The sequence below is a fragment of the Miniopterus schreibersii genome, assembly GCF_964146895.1.
Source record: "Miniopterus schreibersii genome assembly, chromosome: 3".
Taxonomy (NCBI): Eukaryota; Metazoa; Chordata; class Mammalia; order Chiroptera; family Miniopteridae; genus Miniopterus; species Miniopterus schreibersii.
Window position 1 is genome coordinate 361,449 of NC_138103.1, and position 21,285 is coordinate 382,733.

Consider the following 21,285-nt stretch of genomic DNA (forward strand, 5'->3'; position numbering starts at 1 on the left):
CTCTCTAAACCTAGCCCGCATCATAACCCTAACCCTAGGTGCAATCATCTATCTAACCCTAGCCCTCAACATAACCCTAACCCTAGGTAAAATATTAACCCTAATCGTCTACCGAACCCTAGCCCTCAACATAACCCTAACCCTAGGTCCAATATTAAGCCTAATCGTCTACCTAACCCTAGCCCTCAACATAACCCTAACCCTAGGTCCAGTCCTAACCCTAATCGTGTATCTAACCCTAGCCCTAAACATAACCCTAACCCTAAGTCCAATAATAACCCGTATCGTCTCTCTAACCCTAGCCCTCAAAATAACCCTAACCCTAGGTCCAATCCTATCCCAAATAGTCTACCTAACCCTACCCCTCAACACAACCCTAACCCTAGGTCCAATCCAAACCCTAATAGTCTCTCTAACACTAGCCCTCAACACAACCCTAAACCTAGGTCCAATCCTAACCCGAACCTTCTCTCTAACCCTAGCCCTCAACATAACCATAACCCTAAATCCAATCCTAATCCTAATCGTCCACCTAACCCTAGCCCTCAATGTAACCCTAACCCTAGGTCCAATCGTAAATCGATCCGTCTCTCTAAACCTAGCCCTCAATATAACCCAAACCCTATATCCAATCCTAACCCGAACGCTCTCTCTAAACCTAGCCCTCAACATAACCCTAACGCTAGGTTCAATCCTAACCCGAACCGTCTCTCTAACCCTAGCACTCAACATAAACCTAACCCTAGGTGCAATCCTAACCCTATACGTCTATCTAACCCTAGCCCTCAACATAACCATAACCCTAGGTCTAATCCTAACCCGAACCGTCTCTCTAACCTTAGCACTCAACATAACCCTAACACTAGGTCGAATCCTAACCCGAATCGTCTCTCTAAGCCTAGCCCTCAAAATAACCCTAAGCCTAGGTCCAATCCTAACCCTAATCATCTTCCTAACCCTAACCCTCAAATTAACCCTAACCCTAGCTCCAATCCTAACCATAATCGTCTCTCTAACCCTAGCCCTCAACATAACCGTAACACAGGTACAATCCTAAACCTAATTTTCCCTCTAACCCTAGCCCTCAACATAACCCTAACCCTAAGTCCAATCCTAACCATAATCGTCTTCCTAACCCTAGCCCTCAAAATAACCCTATCCCTAGCTCCAATCCTAACCCTAATCGTCTGTCTAATCCTAGCCCTCAATATCACCTTACCCTAGGTCTAATCCAAACCAAATCCGTCTCTCTAACCCTAGCTCTCAACATAACCCTAACCCTCGGTCCAATCCTAACCCGAACTGTCTCTCTAACCCTAGCCCTCAACATGACACTTACCCTAAGTCCATTCCTAACCCGAACCTTCTCTCTAACCCTAGCCCTCAACATAACCCTAACCTTAGATCCAATCCTAACCCTAATCGTCTATCTAACCCTAGCCCTAAACATAACCCTAACCCTAGGCCCAATCCTAACCCTAATCGTGTATCTAACCCTAGCCCTCATCATAACCATAACCCTACATCCAATCCTAATCCGAAAGGTCTCTCTGACCCTAGCACTCAACATAACCCTAACCCTAGCTCCAATCCTAACCTATTTGTCCCTCTAACCCTAGCCCTCAACGTAACCCTAACGCTAGGTCCAATTATAACCCTAATCGAATCTCTAACCGTAGTCCTCAACATAACCCTAACCCTAGGTCGAATCCTAACCTGAACCGTCTCTCTAAACCTAGCCCTCAACATAACCCTAACCCTAGGTCCAATTTTAACCAGAACCTTCTCTCTAACCGTAGCCCTCAACATAACCATATTCCTATGTCCAATCCTAACCGTAATTGTCTACCTAACCCTAGCCCTCCACATATCCCTAACCCTAGCTCCAATCCTAACCCTAATCGTCTCTGTAACCCTAGCCATCAACATTAGCCTAACCCTAGGTCCAATCCTAACCAGAACCGTCTCCCTAACCCTAGCCCTCAACATAACCCTAACCCTAGGTACAATCCAAACACTAATCATTTATGTAACCCTAGCCGTAAACATAACCATAACCCTAGGTCCAATAATCACCCTAATCGTCTCTCTGACCCTAGCCCTCAACATAACCCTAACCCTAGGTCCAATCCTAACTCTAATCGTCTCTCTAACCCTAACCCTCAACATAATCCTAACACTACGTCCAATCCTAACTCTAACCGTCTATCTAACCCTAGCCCTCAACATAACCCTAACCCTAGGTCCAATCCTAACTCTAATCGTCTATCTAACCCTAGCCCTCAACATAACCCTAACCCTCGGTCCAATCCGAACCCGAACCTTCTCTCTAACCCTAGCCCTAAACATAACCATAACCCTGGTCCATTCATAAATCCTAATTGTCTACCTAGCCCTAGCCCTCAACATAATGCTAACCCTAGCTCCAATCCTAACCCTAACCGTCTCTCTAACCCTAGCCCTCAACATAACCCTAACCCCAGGTTCAATCCTAACCCGAACTGTCTTTCTAACCCTAGCCCTCAACCTAACCCTAACCCTAGGTCCAATCCTAACCCTAATCGTCTCTCTAACCCTAGTCCTCAACATAACTATAACCCTAGGTCCAATCCTAACCCGAACCGTCTCTCTAACCCTGGCCCTCAACATAACCCTATCCCTAGGTCCAGTCCTAACCCTAATCATGTATCCAACACTAGCCCTCAACATAATCCTAACCCTCGGTCCAATCCTAACCCGTACCTTCTCTCTAACCCTAGCCCTAAACATAACCATAACCCTAGGTCCAATAATAACCCTAATCGTCTCTCTGACCTTGGCCCTCAACATAACCCTAACCCTATGTCCAATCCTAACCCTAATCGTCTCTCTAAACCTAGCCCTCAACATAACCCTAACCCTAGGTCCAATCCTAAATCTAATCGTCTCTCTAACCCTAGCCCTCAACATAAGACTAACACTACGTACAATCCTAACTCTAATCGTCTATCTAACCCTAGCCCTCAACATAACCCTAACCCTAGGTCCAATCCTAACTCTAATCGTCTCTCTAACCCTAACCCTCAATATAATCCTAATACTACATCCAATCCTAACCTAAATCGTCTCTCTAACCCTAGCCCTCAACATAACCCTAACGCTAGGTCCAATCCTAACCCTAATTGTCTATCTAACCATACCCCTAAACATACCCCTAACCCTAGGTGCAATCCTAACCCGAACGGTCTCTCTAACCCTAGCCCTCAACATAACCCTAACCCTAGGAAACAATTCTAATCCGAACCGTCTCTCTAAACCTAGCCCTCATCATTACCCTAAGCCTAGCTCAAATGCTAACCCTAATAGTCTCTCCAACCCTAGCCCTCAACATACCCTAACGCTAGGTTCAATTCTAACCATAATCGTCTATCTAACCCTAGCCCTCAACATAACCCTAACCCTAGTTCCAATCCTATCCGTAACCGTCAACCGAACCCTAGCGCTCAAAATAACCCTAACCCTAGCTCCAATCCTAACCCGAATCGTCTCTCTAAACCTAGCCCTTAACATAACCCTAACCCTAGGTCCAATCCTAACCCTAATCGTATATCTAACCCTTGCCCTCAACAGAACCCTAACCCTACGTCCAATTCTAACCCTAATCCACGCTCTAACCGTAGTCCTCAACATAACCCTAACCCTAGGTCCAATCCTAACGCTAATCGTCTATCTAACCCTAGCCCTAAACAGAACCCTAACCCCAGGTCCAATTCTAACCCGAACCGTCTCTCTAACCCTAGCCCTCAACATAAACCTAACCCTAGGTACAATCCTAACCCTATACGTCTATCTAACCCTAGCCCTCAACATGACAATAACCCTAGGTCTAATCCTAACCCAAACCGTCTCTGTAACCCAAGCACTTAACATAACCGTAACCCTAGCTCCAATCCTAACCCTAATCGTCTACCTAACCCTAGCCCTCAACATAACACTAACCCTAGCTGCAATCCTAACCCTAATCTTCTATCTACCCTAGCCCTCACCATAACCCTAACCCTAGTACCAATCCTAACCCTAATCATCAATCTAACCGTAGCGCTCAACATAACCTTAACCCTAGCTTCAAACCTAACAGTAATCGTCCACCTAACCCTAGCCCTCAACATAACCCTAACCCTACCCCAATACTAACCCGAATCGTCTCTCTAACCCTAGCCCTCAAATTAACCCTAACCCTAGCTCCAATCGTAACCTGAACCATCTGTGTAACCCTAGCCCTCAACATAAACTTAACCCTACATCCAATCCTAACCCTAATAGTCTACCTAACCCTAGCCCTCAACATAAAACTAACCCTAGCTCGAATCCTAACCCTAATCGTCTCCCTACACCTAGCCCTCAACATAACCCTAATCCTAGCTCCAATCCTAACCCTAATCGTCTCTGTAACCCTAGCCATCAACATTACCCTAACCCTAGGTCCAATCCTAACCCTAATCTTCTATTTAAACCTAGCCCTAAACATAACCCTAACCCTAGGTCAAATACTAACCCGAGCCGTCTCTCTAAACCTAGCCCTCATCATAACCCTAACCCTAGCTCCAATCCTAACCCTAATCGTCTATCTAACCCTAACCCTCACCATAACCCTAACCCTAGGACCAATCCTAACCCTAATCGTCTATCTAACCCTAGCCCTCAACATAACCCTAACCCTATCTCAAATACTAACCATAATCGTCTCTAATCCTAGCCCTCAACATAACCCTAACCTTAGGTCCAATCCTAACCCGAACCATCTCTCTAACCCTAGCCATCAACCTAACCCTATCCCTAGATCCAATCCTAATCTGAAACGTCTCTCTAACCCTAGCCCTCAACATAACCCTAACCCTAGGTCCAATCCTAACCCGAACCGTCTCTCTAACCCTAGCCCTCAACATAACCCTAACCCTAGGTACCATACTCAACCAAACTGTCTCTAACCCTAGCACTCAACATAACCCTAACCCTAGGTCCAATACTAACCCGAATCGTCTCTCTAACCCTAAAACTCAACATAAACCTAACCCTAGGTACAATCCTAACACTAATCGTCTATCTAAACCTAGCCCTAAACATAACCCTAACCCTAGCTCCAATCCTAACCCGAACCGTCTCTCTAACCCTAGCCCTCAACATAACCCTAACCGTAGCTCCAATCCTAACCTGAACCATCTGTGTAACCCTAGCCCTCAACATAAACTTAACCCTATATCCAATCCTAACCCTAATCGTCTACCTAACCCTAGCCCTCAACATAACCGTAACCCTAGTCCTATCCTAACCCTAATCGCCTCTCAAATCCTAGCCCTCAACATAACCCTAACCCTAGGTCCAATCCTAACCCGAACCGTCTCTCTAACCCTAGCCCTCAACATAAAACTCACCCTAGGTGCAATCCTAACCCTATACGTCTATCTAATCCTAGCCCTCAACATAACCATAACCCTAGGTCTAATCCTAACCCGAACCGTCTCTCTAACCTTAGCACTCAACATAACCCTAACCCTAGGTCCAATCCTAACCCGAATCGTCTCTCTAAGCCTAGCCCTCAACATAACCATAACCCTAGGTCCAATACTAACCCTAATGGTCTACCTAACCCTAGACCTCAACATAACACTAACCCTAGGTCCAATCCTAAACCTAATCGTCTACCTAACCCTAGCCCTCAACATAAACCTAACCCTAGCTCCAATCCGAACCCTCATAGTCTCTCTAATCCTAGCCCTCAACACAACCCTAATCCAAGGTCCATTCCAAACCCTAAACGTCTACCTAACCCTAGCCCTCAATATAACCCTAACCCTAGGTTCAATCCTAACCCTAATTGTCTCTCTAACCCTAGCCCTCAACATAACCCTAACCTTAGGTCCAGTCCTAACCCGAACCGTCTCTCTAAACCTAGCCCTCAACATAACCCTAACCCTAGGTACAATCCTAACACTACTGGTCCATCTAACCCTAGCCCTAAACATAACCCTAACTCTAGGTCCAATCCTAACCCGAACCGTCTCTCTAACCCTAGCCCTCAACATAACCCTAAACCTAGCTCCAATCCTAACCTGAACCGTCTCTCTAACCCTAGCCCTCAACATAAACTGAACCCTACATCCAATCCTAACCCTAATCGTCTACCTAACCCTAGCCCTCAACATAACACTAACCCTAGCTCCAATCCTAACCCTAATCGTCTACCTACACCTAGCCCTCAACATAACCCTAAACCTAGCTCCAAACCTAACACTAATCGTCTCTGTAACCCTAGCAATCAACATTACCCTAATCCTAGGTCCAATTCTAACCCTAATCGTCTATTTAACCCTAGAACTAAACATAACCCTAACCCTAGATCAAATCCTAACCCGAACCCTCTATCTAACCCTAGCCCTCAACATAACCTTAACCCTAGGTCCAATCCTAACCCTAATCGTATACCTAACCCTAGACCTCAACATAACCCTAACCCTAGGTCCAGTCCTAACGCTAATCGTGTATCTAACCCTAGCCCTAAACATAACCCTAACCCTAGGTCCAATCCTAACCCTAATCAACGCTCTAACTGTAGCCGACAACATAACCCTAACCCTATCTCCAATCCAAACCCTAATAGTCTCTCTAACAGTAGCCCTCAACACAACCCTAACCCTAGGTCCAATCCTAACCCTAATCGTATACCTAACCCTAGACCTCAACATAACCCTAACCCTAGGTCCAGTCCTAACGCTAATCGTGTATCTAACCCTAGCCCTAAACATAACCCTAACCGTACGTCCAATCCTAACCCTAATCAACGCTCTAACTGTAGCCGACAACATAACCCTAACCCTATCTCCAATCCAAACCCTAATAGTTTCTCTAACAGTAGCCCTCAACATAACCCTAACCCTAGGTCCAATCCTAACCCGCAACTTCTCTCTAACCCTAGCCCTCAACATAACCATAAACTTAAGTCCAATCATAAATCTAATCGTCCACCTAACCCTAGCCCTCAATATAACCCTAACCCTAGGTCCAATCCTAAATCGATCCGTCTCTCTAAACCTAGCCCTCAATATAACCCTAACCCTAGATCCAATCCTAATCCGAACCCTCTCTCTAAACCTAGCCCTCAACATAACCATAAACCTAGTTTCAATCCTAACCCGAATCGTCTCTCTAACCCTAGCCCTTAACATAACCCTATCCCTAGGTCCAATACTAACCCTAATTTTCTACCTAACCCTAGCCCTCAACATAACCCTAAACCTAAGTCCAAACCTAACCTTAATCGACTCTCTAAACGTAGCCCTCATCATAACCCTAACCCTAGGTCCAATCCTAACCCTAATCGTCTACCTAACCCTAGCCCTCAACTTAACCCTAACCCTAGGTCCAATCCTAACACTAATTGTCTATCTAACCCTAGCCCTAAACAAAACCCTAACCCTAGGTCCAGTAATAACCCTAATCGTTTCTCGAACCCTAGCCCTGAACATAAACCTAACCCTAGGTCCAATCCTAAACCTAATCGTCTCTCTAACCCTAGCCCTCAACTCAACCCTAACCCTAGGTCCAATCCTAACCCGAACCGTCCCTATAATCCTAGCGCTCATCATAACCCTAACCCTAGGTCCAATCCTAACCCGAACGTTCTCTCTAAACCTAGCCCTCAACATAAGCATAACCCTAAGTCTTATCCTAACCCTAATCGTCTAACTAACCCTAGCCCTCAATATAACCCTAACCCTAGGTCCAATCTTAAACCTACCCGTCTCTCTAAACCTAGCCCTCAACAAATCCCTAACCCTAGGTCCAATCCTAAACCTAATGGTCCCCCTAACCCTAGCCCTCAACATAACCCTAACCTTGGCTCCAATCCTAACCCTATCGTCTCTCTAATCCTAGCCCTCAATACAACCTTAACCCTTGGTCCAATCCAAACCCAATCCGTCTCTCTAACCCCAGCTCTGAACATAACCCTAACCCTCGGTCCAATCATAACCCCAACCGTCTCTCTAACCCTAGCCCTCAACATGACACTAACCCTAGGTCCATTCCAAACCCGAAACTTCTCTCTAACCCCAGGCCTCAACATAACCCTAACCATACATCCAATCCTAACCTTAATCATCTACCTAACCCTAGCCCTCAACATAACCCTATCCCTAGCTCCAATCCTAACCCTCATCGTCTCTCTAACCCTAGCCCTCAACATAACCCTAACCCTCGGTCCAATCCTAACCCTAATCGACTCTCTAACCGGAGCCCTCAACATAACCCTAACCCTAGCTCCAATCCTAACCCTAATCGTCTATCTAACCCTAGCCCTAAACATAAGCCTAACCCTAGGTCCAATCCTAACCCTAATCGTCTATCTAACCCTAGCCCTCAACATAACCTTAACCCTAGGTCCAATCCAAACCCAATCTGTCTCTCTAACCCTAGCTCCCAACATAACACTAACCCTCGGTCCAATCCTAACCCTAATCATCTATCTAACCCTAGCCCTCACCCTAACCCTAACCGTAGGAACAATCCTAACCCTAATCGTCTATCCAAACCTAGCCTTTAAGATAACCCTAACCCTAGCTCCAATCCTAACCATAATCGTCCACGTAACCCTAGCCCTCAACATAACCTTAACCCTAGGTCCAATCCTAACCCTAATAGTCTCTCTACCCTACCCCTCAACACAACCCAAACCCTAGGTCCAATCTTAACCCTAATCGTCTACCTAACCCTAGCCCTAAACATAACCCTAACCTTAGGTCCAATCTTAACCTTAATTGTCTATCTAACCCTAGCCCTCAACATAACCCTAACCCTAGGACCAATCCTAACGCGAACCGTCTCTCTAAACCTAGACCTCTACCTAACCCTAACACTAGGTTCAATCCTAACCCTAACCTTCTATCTAACCCTAGCCCTCAACATAACCCTAACCCTAGGTCCAATCCTAACCTTAATAATCTACCTAACCCTAGCCCTCAACATAACCCTAACCCTAGCTCCAATCCTAACCCTAATCGTCTATCTAAACCTAGCCCTAAACATAAACCTAACCCTAGTTCCAATCCTAACCCTAATCGTCTATCTACCCCTAGCCGTAACATAACCCTAACCCTAGCTCCAATCCTAACCCTAATAGTCTCTCTAACCCTAACCCTCAACATTACCCTAACCGTAGGTCCAATCCTAACCCTAATCGACTCTCTAACCATAGCCCTCAACATAACCCTAACCCTAGTTCCAATCCTAACCCTAATCGTCTATCTATCCCTAGCCCTAAACATAACCCTAACCCTAGGCCCAAACCTAACCCTAATCGTCTATCTAACCCTAGCCCTCATCATAACCATAACCCTACGTCCAATCCTAATCCGAAAGGTCTCTCTAACCCTAGCACTCAACATAACCCTAAGCTAGCTCCAATCCTAACCTATTCGTCTATCTAACCCTATCCCTCAACGTTACACTAACGCTAGGTCCAATCCTAACCCTAATCGAATCTCTAACCGTAGTCGTCAACATAACCCTAACCCTAGGTCCAATCCTAACCCGAACCGTCTCTCTAACCCTAGCCCTCAACCTAACCCTAACCCTAGGTCCAATCCTAACCCGAACCGTCTCTCTAACCCTAGCTCTCAACGTAACCCTAACCCTAGGTCCAATCCTAACCCGAACCGTCTCTCTAACCCTAGCCCTCAACCTAACCCTAACCCTAGGTCCAATCCTAACCCGAACCGTCTCTCTAACCCTAGCCCTCAACACAACCCTAACCCTAGGTCCAATCCTAACCCTAATCGTCTACCTAACCCTAGCCTTCAACATAACCCTAACCCTAGGTCCAATCCTAACCCGAACCGTCTCTCTAAACCTAGCCCTCAACATAAACCTAACCCTAGGTGCAATCCTAACCCTATACGTCTATCTAACCCTAGCCCTCAACATAACCATAACCCTAGGTCCAATCCTAACCCTAATAGTCTCTCTAAGCCTAGCCCTCAACATAACCCTAACCCTACGTTCAATACTAACCCTAATGGTCTACCTAACCCTAGCCCTCAACATAACCCTAACCCTAGCTCAAATCCTAACCCTATTCGTCTACCTAACCCTAGACCTCAACATAACCCTAACCCTAGGTCCAATACTAACCCTAATCGTCTTCCTAACCCTAGCCCTCAAATTAACCCTATCTCTAGCTATAATCCTAACCCTAATCGTCTCTCTAACCCTAGCCCTCAACATAACCCTAACTCAGGTACAATCCTAAACCTAATCTTCTCTCTAAACCTAGCCCTCAACATAACCCTAATCCTAAGTCCAATCCTAACCCTAAACGTCTTCCTAACCCTAGACCTCAACATAACCCTAACCCTAGCTCCAATCCTAACCCTAATCGTCTCTCTAACCCTAGCCCTCAACACAACCCTAACCCTAGGTCCAATCCTAACCCTAATCGTCTACCTAACCCTAGCCTTCAACATAACCCTAACCCTAGGTCCAATCCTAACCCGAACCGTCTCTCTAACCCTAGCCCTCAACATAAACCTAACCCTAGGTGCAATCCTAACCCTATACGTCTATCTAACCCTAGCCCTCAACATGACCATAACCCTAGGTCCAATCCTAACCCTAATAGTCTCTCTAAGCCTAGCCCTCAACATAACCCTAACCCTACGTTCAATACTAACCCTAATGGTCTACCTAACCCTAGCCCTCAACATAATCCTAACCCTAGCTCAAATCCTAACCCTATTCGTCTACCTAACCCTAGACCTCAACATAACCCTAACCCTAGGTCCAATCCTAACCCTAATCGTCTTCCTAACCCTAGCCCTCAAATTAACCCTATCTCTAGCTATAATCCTAACCCTAATCGTCTCTCTAACCCTAGCCCTCAACATAACCCTAACTCAGGTACAATCCTAAACCTAATCTTCTCTCTAAACCTAGCCCTCAACATAACCCTAATCCTAAGTCCAATCCTAACCCTAAACGTCTTCCTAACCCTAGACCTCAACATAACCCTAACCCTAGCTCCAATCCTAACCCTAATCGTCTCTCTAACCCTAGCCCTCAACATAACCCTATCCCTAGGTCCAATCCTGGCCCTAATCGTCTATTTAACCCTAGCCTTCAACATAACCCTATCCCTAGGTCCAATCCTAACCCTAATCATCTACCTAACCCTAGCCCTCAATATAACCCTAACCCTAGGTCCACTCCTAACCCTAATCGTCTTCCTACCCTAGCCCTCAACATAACGCTAACCCTAGAACCTATCCTAACCCTAATCGTCTTTGTAACCCTAGCCCTCAACATAACCCTAACCCTAGGTTTACTTCTAACCCTAATCGTCTACCTAACCCTAGCCCTCAACATAACCCTAACCCTAGGTCCAATAATAACCCTAATCGTCTACCTAACCCTAGCCCTCAACATAACCCTAACCGTAGGTCCAATCCTAACACTAATCGTCAATCTAACCCTAGATCTAAACAAAACCCTAACCCTAGGTCCAGTAATAACCCTAATCGTTTCTCGAACCCTAACCCCCAACATAACCCTAACCCTAGGTCCAATCCTATCCCTAATCGTCTACCTAACCTTAGCCCTCAATATAACCCTAACCTTAGCTCCAATCCTAACCCTAATCGTCTCTCTAAACCTAGCCCTCAACATTACCCAAACCGTAGCTCCAATCCTAACCCTAATCGTCTCTCTAAACCTAGCCCTCAACACAACCCTAACCCTAGGTCCAATCCTAACCCGAACCGTCTCTCAAATCCTAGCCCTCAACATAACCCTAACCCTAGGTCCAATCCTAACCCGAACGTTCTCGCTAACCCTAGATCTCAACATAACCATAACCCTAAATCCAATCCTAACCCTAATCGTCTACCTACCCTAGCCCTCAATATAACCTTAACCCTAGGTCCAATCCTAAACCGATCCGTCTCTCTAAACCTAGCCCTCAACAAAACCCTAACCCTAGATCCAATCCCAACCCGAACTGTCTCTCTAAATGTAGCCCTCAACATAACCCTAACCCTAGGTTCAATCCTAAACCGAATCGACTCTCTAACCCTAGCCCTTAACATAACCCTAACCCTAGATCCCATAGTAACCCTAATTTTCTTCATAACCCTGGCCTCAACATAACCCTAACCCTAGTTCCAATCCTAACCCTAATCGACTCTCTATCCGTAGCCCTCAACATAACCCCAGCCCAAGGTCCAATCCTAACCCTAATCGTCTATCTAATCCTAGCCCTAAACATAACCCTAACCCTAGCTCCAATCCTAACCGTAATCGTCTCTCTAACCCTAGCCCTCAACATAACCCAAACCCTAGGTCTAATCCTAACCCTAATCGTCTATCTAACCCTAGCCCTCACCAATACCCTAACCCTACGACCAATCCTAACCCTAATCGTCTATCTAAACCTAGCCCTCAACCTAACCCTAACCCCAGCTCCAATCCTAACCCTAATCGTCCCTCTAAACCTATCCCTCAACATAACCCTAACCCTAGCTCCAAACCTAACCCTAATAGTCTCTCTAACCCTAGCCCTCAACATAACCATAACGTTAAGTCCAATCTTAACCCTAATCGTCTACCTAACCCTAGCCCTCAATATAACACTAACCCTAGGTCCAATCCTAAACCGATCTGTCTCTCTAAACCTAGCCCTCAACAAAACCCTAACCCTAGATCCAATCCTAACCCAAACTGTCTCTCTAAATCTAGCCCTCAACATAACCCTAACCCTAGGTTCAATCCTAAACCGAATCGACTCTCTCACCCTAGCCCTTAACATAACCCTAACCCTAGATCCAATAGTAACCCTAATTGTCTTCATAACCCTGGCCCTCAACATAACCCTAACCCTAGTTCCAATCCTAACCCTAATCGACTCTCTATCCGTAGCGCTCAACATAACCCTACCCTAGATCCAATAGTAACCCTAATTGTCTTCATAACAATGGCCCTCAACATAACCCTAACCCTAGGTCCAATCCTAACCCTAATCGACTCTCTAACCGTAGCACTCAACATGACCCTAACCCTAGGTCCAATCCTAACCCTAATCGTTTATCTAATACTAGCCCTAAACATAATCCTTACCCTAGCTCCAATCCTAACCGTATTCATCTCTCTAAACCTAGCCCTCAACATAACTCAAACCCTAGGTCTAATCCTAACCCTAATCGTCTATCTAACCCTAGCCCTCGCCATAACCCTAACCCTAGGACCAATCCTAACCCTAATGGTCTATCTAACCCTAGCCCTAAACATAACCCTAACCCTAGGTCCAATCCTAACCCGAACCGTCTCTCTAACCCTAGCCCTCAACCTAACCCTAAACCTAGCTCCAATCCTAACCTGAACGGTCTATCTAACTGTAGCACTCAACATAAACTTAACCCTACGTCCAATCCTAACCCTAATCGTCCCTCTAACCCTAGCCCTCAACATAACCCTAACCCGAGGTCCAATCCTAACCCGAACCGTCTCTCTAACCCTAGCACTCAACACACCAGTATGGGATATGTGTATGTGGACAGTTTCAAGCAGCATCTCTTTCTGGACACTTGGAAACAGCGTTGTGAAAAAATTTCGTACGAAGCGGGATTTGGCCAAAGTTGAAAGAACTTCAAACACCAACCCTAAAGAACTTAGCCAAACAGTGAATGTTGCAATGAGCTCCTGTAGGAAAGGTGCTTCTATGCCACAACCCCCGAGCAGGTAGCTACATTCTGCACAGTAAAAAATGCATATGAATTCCTGGCTGAAAACTCACTCCAGAAGGGAGAAATGCGTGTGTTTCTCTCTGAAGGAACACTCAGCCACTATTCTTTTGCTTGCTCCTTCATAGTCTTTGTAGAAACGTGTGTTTTCACTGCTGGAATACGTTGTGGGATGCATTGTTTCAATCTCTTGCAAGCCTCATGTTGTTTCTTAGACAATGTGGAAAACAAGGAGTATGTTTCCCAAATCACTTGCAATCCAGAAAAACACACACTGCATCACTCTTGCCCAAACACGCTCTTTCTCCTAATGCGTTGAGAACATTCAAGAAACCAGAAAGGAAGAGCATTTTGTAGTGAAATGCAGACTGGCATGTACAAAAAGCCATTTCTTTCGGTTGCAGGGTGTAAAAGCATGATGGTCTTCATGTTCTCGATGAAACCATTACATTTCCAAGTGGCCTCAATTAGGACTTTCCCAAAAAGATGTGTTTGCGTGTCTGTGGTGAAAGGAGCTCCAAGTTGTGTATTCAGTGCTGGAGAGTGACACACTCTACATAGGTTAAAAAACGTTCTTAGAGCACCAACATGCTTAAAATTGAAACTGGTACAAGATGTGTGTAGCATGCTGAATGAAGGCTTGTCATTTCAAAGAAAGAAGAGGAAACCAAAATCCAGGTAGGGAAAAGAGCACACCAGTATGGGAGATGTGTATGTGGACAGTTTCAAGCAGCAGCTCTTTCTGGACACCTGGAAACAGCGCTGTGAGAAAATTTCCTACGAAGCGAGATTTGGCCAAAGTTGAAAGAACTTCAAACACCAACCCTAAAGAACTTAGCCAAACAGTGAATGTTGCAATGAGCTCCTGTAGGAAAGGTGCTTCTATGCCACAACCCCCGAGCAGGTAGCTACATTCTGCACAGTAAAAAATGCATATGAATTCCTGGCTGAAAACTCACTCCAGAAGGGAGAAATGCGTGTGTTTCTCTCTGAAGGAACACTCAGCCACTATTCTTTTGCTTGCTCCTTCATAGTCTTTGTAGAAACGTGTGTTTTCACTGCTGGAATACGTTGTGGGATGCATTGTTTCAATCTCTTGCAAGCCTCATGTTGTTTCTTAGACAATGTGGAAAACAAGGAGTATGTTTCCCAAATCACTTGCAATCCAGAAAAACACACACTGCATCACTCTTGCCCAAACACGCTCTTTCTCCTAATGCGTTGAGAACATTCAAGAAACCAGAAAGGAAGAGCATTTTGTAGTGAAATGCAGACTGGCATGTACAAAAAGCCATTTCTTTCGGTTGCAGGGTGTAAAAGCATGATGGTCTTCATGTTCTCGATGAAACCATTACATTTCCAAGTGGCCTCAATTAGGACTTTCCCAAAAAGATGTGTTTGCGTGTCTGTGGTGAAAGGAGCTCCAAGTTGTGTATTCAGTGCTGGAGAGTGACACACTCTACATAGGTTAAAAAACGTTCTTAGAGCACCAACATGCTTAAAATTGAAACTGGTACAAGATGTGTGTAGCATGCTGAATGAAGGCTTGTCATTTCAAAGAAAGAAGAGGAAACCAAAATCCAGGTAGGGAAAAGAGCACACCAGTATGGGAGATGTGTATGTGGACAGTTTCAAGCAGCAGCTCTTTCTGGACACCTGGAAACAGCGCTGTGAGAAAATTTCCTACGAAGCGAGATTTGGCCAAAGTTGAAAGACCTTCCAAAACCAACCCTAGATAACTTAGCTAAACAATGAATGTTGCAATAAGCTCCTGCAAGAAAGGTGCTTCAATGACACAACTCCCGAGCAGGTAGCTACATTCTGCACAGTACAAAATGCATATGAATTCCTGGCTGAAAACTCACTCCAGAAGGGAGAAATGCGTGTGTTTCTCTCTGAAGGAACACTCAGCCACTATTCTTTTGCTTGCTCCTTCATAGTCTTTGTAGAAACGTGTGTTTTCACTGCTGGAATACGTTGTGGGATGCATTGTTTCAATCTCTTGCAAGCCTCATGTTGTTTCTTAGACAATGTGGAAAACAAGGAGTATGTTTCCCAAATCACTTGCAATCCAGAAAAACACACACTGCATCACTCTTGCCCAAACACGCTCTTTCTCCTAATGCGTTGAGAACATTCAAGAAACCAGAAAGGAAGAGCATTTTGTAGTGAAATGCAGACTGGCATGTACAAAAAGCCATTTCTTTCGGTTGCAGGGTGTAAAAGCATGATGGTCTTCATGTTCTCGATGAAACCATTACATTTCCAAGTGGCCTCAATTAGGACTTTCCCAAAAAGATGTGTTTGCGTGTCTGTGGTGAAAGGAGCTCTAAGTTTTGTAATCAGTGCTGTAGATTGACACACTCTACACAGGTTACTCAGCTTTTTGAGAGCACCAACATGCTTCAAACTGAAACTGCTACAAGGTGTGTGTAGCATGCAGAAAGAAGGCGTGTCATTTCAAAGAAAGAAGAGGAAACCAAAATCCAGGTAGTGAAACAAGCACACCAGTATGGGAGATGTGCATGAGGACAGTTTCAAGCAGCATCTCTTTCTGGACACTTGGAAACAGCGTTGTGAAAAAATTTCGTACGAAGCGGGATTTTGCCAAAGTTGAAAGACCTTCAAACACCAACCCTAAAGAACTTAGCCAAACAGTGAATGTTGCAATAAGCTCCTGTAGGAAAGGTGCTTCTATGCCACAACCCCCGAGCAGGTAGCTACATTCTGCACAGTAAAAAATGCATATGAATTCCTGGCTGAAAACTCACTCCAGAAGGAAGAAATGCGTGTGTTTCTCTCTGAAGGAACACTCAGCCACTAGGCTTTTGCTTGCTCCTTCAAAGTCTTTGTAGAAACGTGTGTTTTCATTGCTGGAATACGTTGTGGGATGCATTGTTTCAATCTCTTGCAAGCCTCATGTTGTTTCTTAGACAATGTGGAAAACAAGGAGTATGTTTCCCTAATCACTTGTAATCCAGAAGAATCCACACTGCATCACTCTTGCCCAAACACGCTCTTTCTCCTAATGCTTTGAGAACATTCAAGAAACCAGAAAAGAAGGGCATTTTGCAGTGAAATTCAGACGGGTATGTTCAAAAGGACATTTCTATTGGTAGCAGAGTGCAAAAGCACGATTGACGTCATGTTCTCGATGACACCCTTACTTTTCCAAGTGACCTGAAGTAGGACTTTCACAAAAAGATGTCTTTGCGTGTCTGTGGTGAAAGTAGCTCTTAGTTGAGTATTAAGTGCTGGACAGTGACACACTCTACGTAGCTTACACAGTGTTTTGAGAGCAGCAACATGTTTCAAACTGAAACTGCTACAAGGTGTGTGTAGCATGCAGGAAGAAGGCTTGTCATTTCAAAGAAGGAAGAGGAAACCAAAATCGAGGTAGTTAAACGAGCACAAAAGTATGGGAGATGTGCATGTGGACAGTTTCAAGCAGCAGCTCTTTGTGGACACTTGGGAACAGCGCTGTGAAAAAATTTCGTACGTAGCGGGATTTGGCCTAAGTTGAAAGACCTTCCAAAACCAGCCCTAAAGAACTTAGCCAATCAATGAATGTTGCAAAAAGCTCCTGCAGGAAAGGTGCTTCTATGACACAACCCCCGAGCAGGTAGCTACATTCTGCACAGTACAAAATGCAAATGAATTCCAGGCTGAAAACTCTCCACAGAAGAATGAAATGCATGTGTTTCTCTCTGAAAGAACACTCAGCCACTACGCTTTTGCTTGCTCCTTCAAAGTCTTTCTACAAACGTGTGTTTTCACTGTTGGAATACGTTGTAGGATGCATTGTTTCAATCTCTTGCAAGCCTCATGTTGTTTCTTAGACAATGTGGAAAAACAAGGAGTATGTTTCCCAAATCACTTGTAATCCAGAGAAACGCACACTGCATCACTCTTGCTCACACACGCTCTTTCTCCTAATGTGTTGATAACATTCAAGAAACCAGAAAAGAAGGGCATTTTGCAGTGAAATTCAGACGGGTATGTTCAAAAGCACATTTCTATTGGTTGCAGTGCGGAAAAGCACGATTGACTTCACGTTCTCCATGACACCCTTACATTTCCAACTGACCTGCAGTAGGACTTTCCCAAAAAGATGTGTTTGCGTGTCTGTGGTGAAAGGAGCTCTCCGTTGTGTATTCAGTGCTGGAGAGTGACACACTCTACGTAGGTTACACAGCGTTTTGAGAGCAGCAACATGCTTCAAACTGAAACTCTTACAGGTGTGTGTAGCATGCAGAAAGAAGACTTGTCATTTCAAAGAAAGAGGAGTAAACCAAAATCCAGGTAGTGAAACGAGCACACCAGTATGGGAGATGTGCATGTGGACACTTTCAAGCAGCAGCTCCTTGTGGACGCTTGGGAACAGCCCTGTGAAAAAATTTAGTAGGAAGCGGGATTTGGCCAAAGTTGAAAGACCTTCCAACCAGCCCTAAAGAACTTAGGCAAACAATGAATGTTGCAATAACCTCCTGCAGGAAAGGTGCTTCTATGACACAATTCCCGAGCAGGTAGCTACATTCTGCACAGTACAAAATGCAAATGAATTCCAGGCTGAAAACTCTCCACAGAAGAATGAAATGCATGTGTTTCTCTCTGAAAGAACACTCAGCCACTAGGGTTTTGCTTGCTCCTTCAAAGTCTTTGTATAAACGTGTGTTTCCACTGTTGGAATACGTTTTAGGATGCATTGTTTCAATCTCTTGCAAGCCTCATGTTGTTTCTTAGACAATGTGGAAAAACAAGGAGTATGTTTCCCAAATCACTTGTAATCCAGAGGAACGCACACTGCATCACTCTTGCTCAAACACGCTCTTTCTCCTAATGTGTTGAGAACATACAAGAAACCAGAAAAGAAGGGCATTTTGCAGTGAAATTCAGACGGGTATGTTCAATAGGAATTTCTATTGGTTGCAGAGTGCAAAAGGACGATTGACTTCATGTTCTAGATGACACCCTTACATTTCAAAGTGACCTAAAGTAGGACTTTCACAAAATGATGTGTTTGCGTGTCTGTGGTGAAAGGAGCTCTAAGTTGTGTATTCAGTGCAGGGGAGTGACACACTCTACGTAGATTACACAGCGTTTTAAGAGCAGCAACATGCTTGAAACTGAAACTGCTACAAGGTGTGTGTACCATACAGAAAGAAGGCCTGTCATTTCAAAAAAAGAAGAGGAAACCAAAATACAGGTAGTTAAACGAGCACAAAAGTATGGGAGATGTGCATGTGGACAGTTTCAAGCAGCAGCTCTTTGTGGACACTTGGGAACAGCGCTGTGAAAAATTTTCGTACGTAGCGGGATTTGGCCTAAGTTGAAAGACCTTCCAAAACCAGCCCTAAAGAACTTAGCCAATCAATGAATGTTGCAATAACCTCCTGCAGGAAAGGTGCTTCTATGACACAATCCCCGAGCAGGTAGATACATTCTGCACAGTACAAAATGCATATGAATTCCTGGCAGAAAACTCACTCCAGAAGAATGAAATGCATGTGTTTCTCTCTGAAAGAACACTCAGCCACTAGTCTTTTGCTTTCTCCTTCAAAGTCTTTGTAGAAACGTGTGTTTTCACTGTTGGAATACGTTTTGGTATGCATTGTTTAAATCTCTTCCAATCCTCATGTTGTTTCTTAGACAATGTGGAAAAACGCAGATTATGTTTCCCAAATCACTTGAAATCCAGGAAATCGCACCCTGCATCAGTCTTCCTCAAACACGCTCTTTCACCTACTGCATTGAGAACATTCAAGAAAGCAGAAAAGAAGGCCTTTTGCAGTGAATTTCACACTGGTATGTACAAAAGCCATTTATTTCTGTTGCAGGGTGTACAAGCATGATTGACTTCATGTACTCTATGAAACCCTTACATTTCCAAGTGACCTGAAGTAGGACTTTCACAAAAACATGTGCTTGCGTGTCAGTGGTGAAAGAAACTCTAAGTTGTCTATTCAGTGCTGGAGAGTGACACACTCTACAGAGGTTAGACAGCGTTCTTAGAGCAACAACATGGTTAAAATTGAAACTGCTACAAGATGTGTGTAGCAGGCAGAAAGAAGGCTTGTCATTTCAAAGAAAGAAGAGGAAACCAAAATCCAGGTACTGAAACGAGCACACCAGTATGAGAGATGTGCATGTGGACAGTTTCAAGCAGCAGCTCTTTGTGGACACTTGGAAGCAGAGCTGTGAAAAAATTTCGTAGGAAGCGGGATTTGGCCAAAGTTGAAATACCTTCCAAAACCAACCCTAAAGGACTTAGCCAAACAATGAATGTTGCAATAAGCCCCTGCAGGAAAGGTGCTTCAATGACACAACTCCCGAGCAGGTAGCTACATTCCGCACAGTACAAAATGCATATGAATTCCTGGCTGGAGACTCACTCCAGAAGGAAGAAATGCGTGTGTTTCTCTCTGAAACAACACTCAGCCACTATTCTTTTGCTTGCTCCTTCAAAGTCTTTGTAGAAACGTGTGTTTTCACTGCTGGAATACGTTTTGGGATGCATTGTTTCAATCTCTTGCAAGCCTCATGTTCTTTCTTACACAATGTGGAAAAACGCGGATTATGTTTCACCTAATGCATTGAGAACATTCAAGAAAGCAGAAAAGAAGGGCCCTAACCCTTGGTCCAGTCCTAAACCGAACCGTCTCCCTAAACCTAGCCCTCAAAATAACCCTAACTCTCGGTCCATTCCTAAGCCTAATCTTGTACCTAACCGTAGCCGTCAACATAACCCTAACCCTAGCTCCAAACCTACCCTAATCGTCTCTCTATCCGTAGCCCTCAAGATAACCCTAACCCTAGCTCCAATCCTAACCCTAATCGTCTACCTAACCCTAGCCCTCAACATAACCCTAACCCTAGGTCCAGTCCTAACCCCAATAGTATCTCTAACCCTAGCCCTCAACAAAACCCTAACCCTAGGTCCAATCCTATCCCTAATCGTTTATCTAAAACTAGCCCTAAACATAACCCTAACCCTACGTCCAATCCTAACCCTAATTGTCTAAGTAACCCTAGCCCTCACACAACCATAACCCTAGGTCCAATCGTAACCCTAATCGACTCTCTAACCGTAGCCCTCAACATAACCCTAAACCTAGGTCCAATCCTAAGACGAACCGTCTCTCTAACCCTAGCCCTCAACATAACCCTAAACCTAGGTCCAATCCTAACACGAACCGTCTCTCTAACCCTAGCCCTAAACATAACCCTAACCCTAGGTCAAATCCTAACCTGAGCCGTCTCTCTAAACCTAGCCCGCATCATATCCCTAACCCTAGGTCCAATCCTAACGCTAATCGTCTACCTAACCCTAGCCCTCAACATAACCCTAACCCTAGGTAAAATATTAACCCTAATCGTCTACCAAACCCTAGCCCTCAACATAACCCTAACCCTAGGTCCAATATTAAGCCTAATCGTCTACCTAAACCTAGCCCTCAACATAACCCTAACCCTAGGTCCAGTCCTAACCCTAATCGTGTATCTAACCCTAGCCCTAAACATA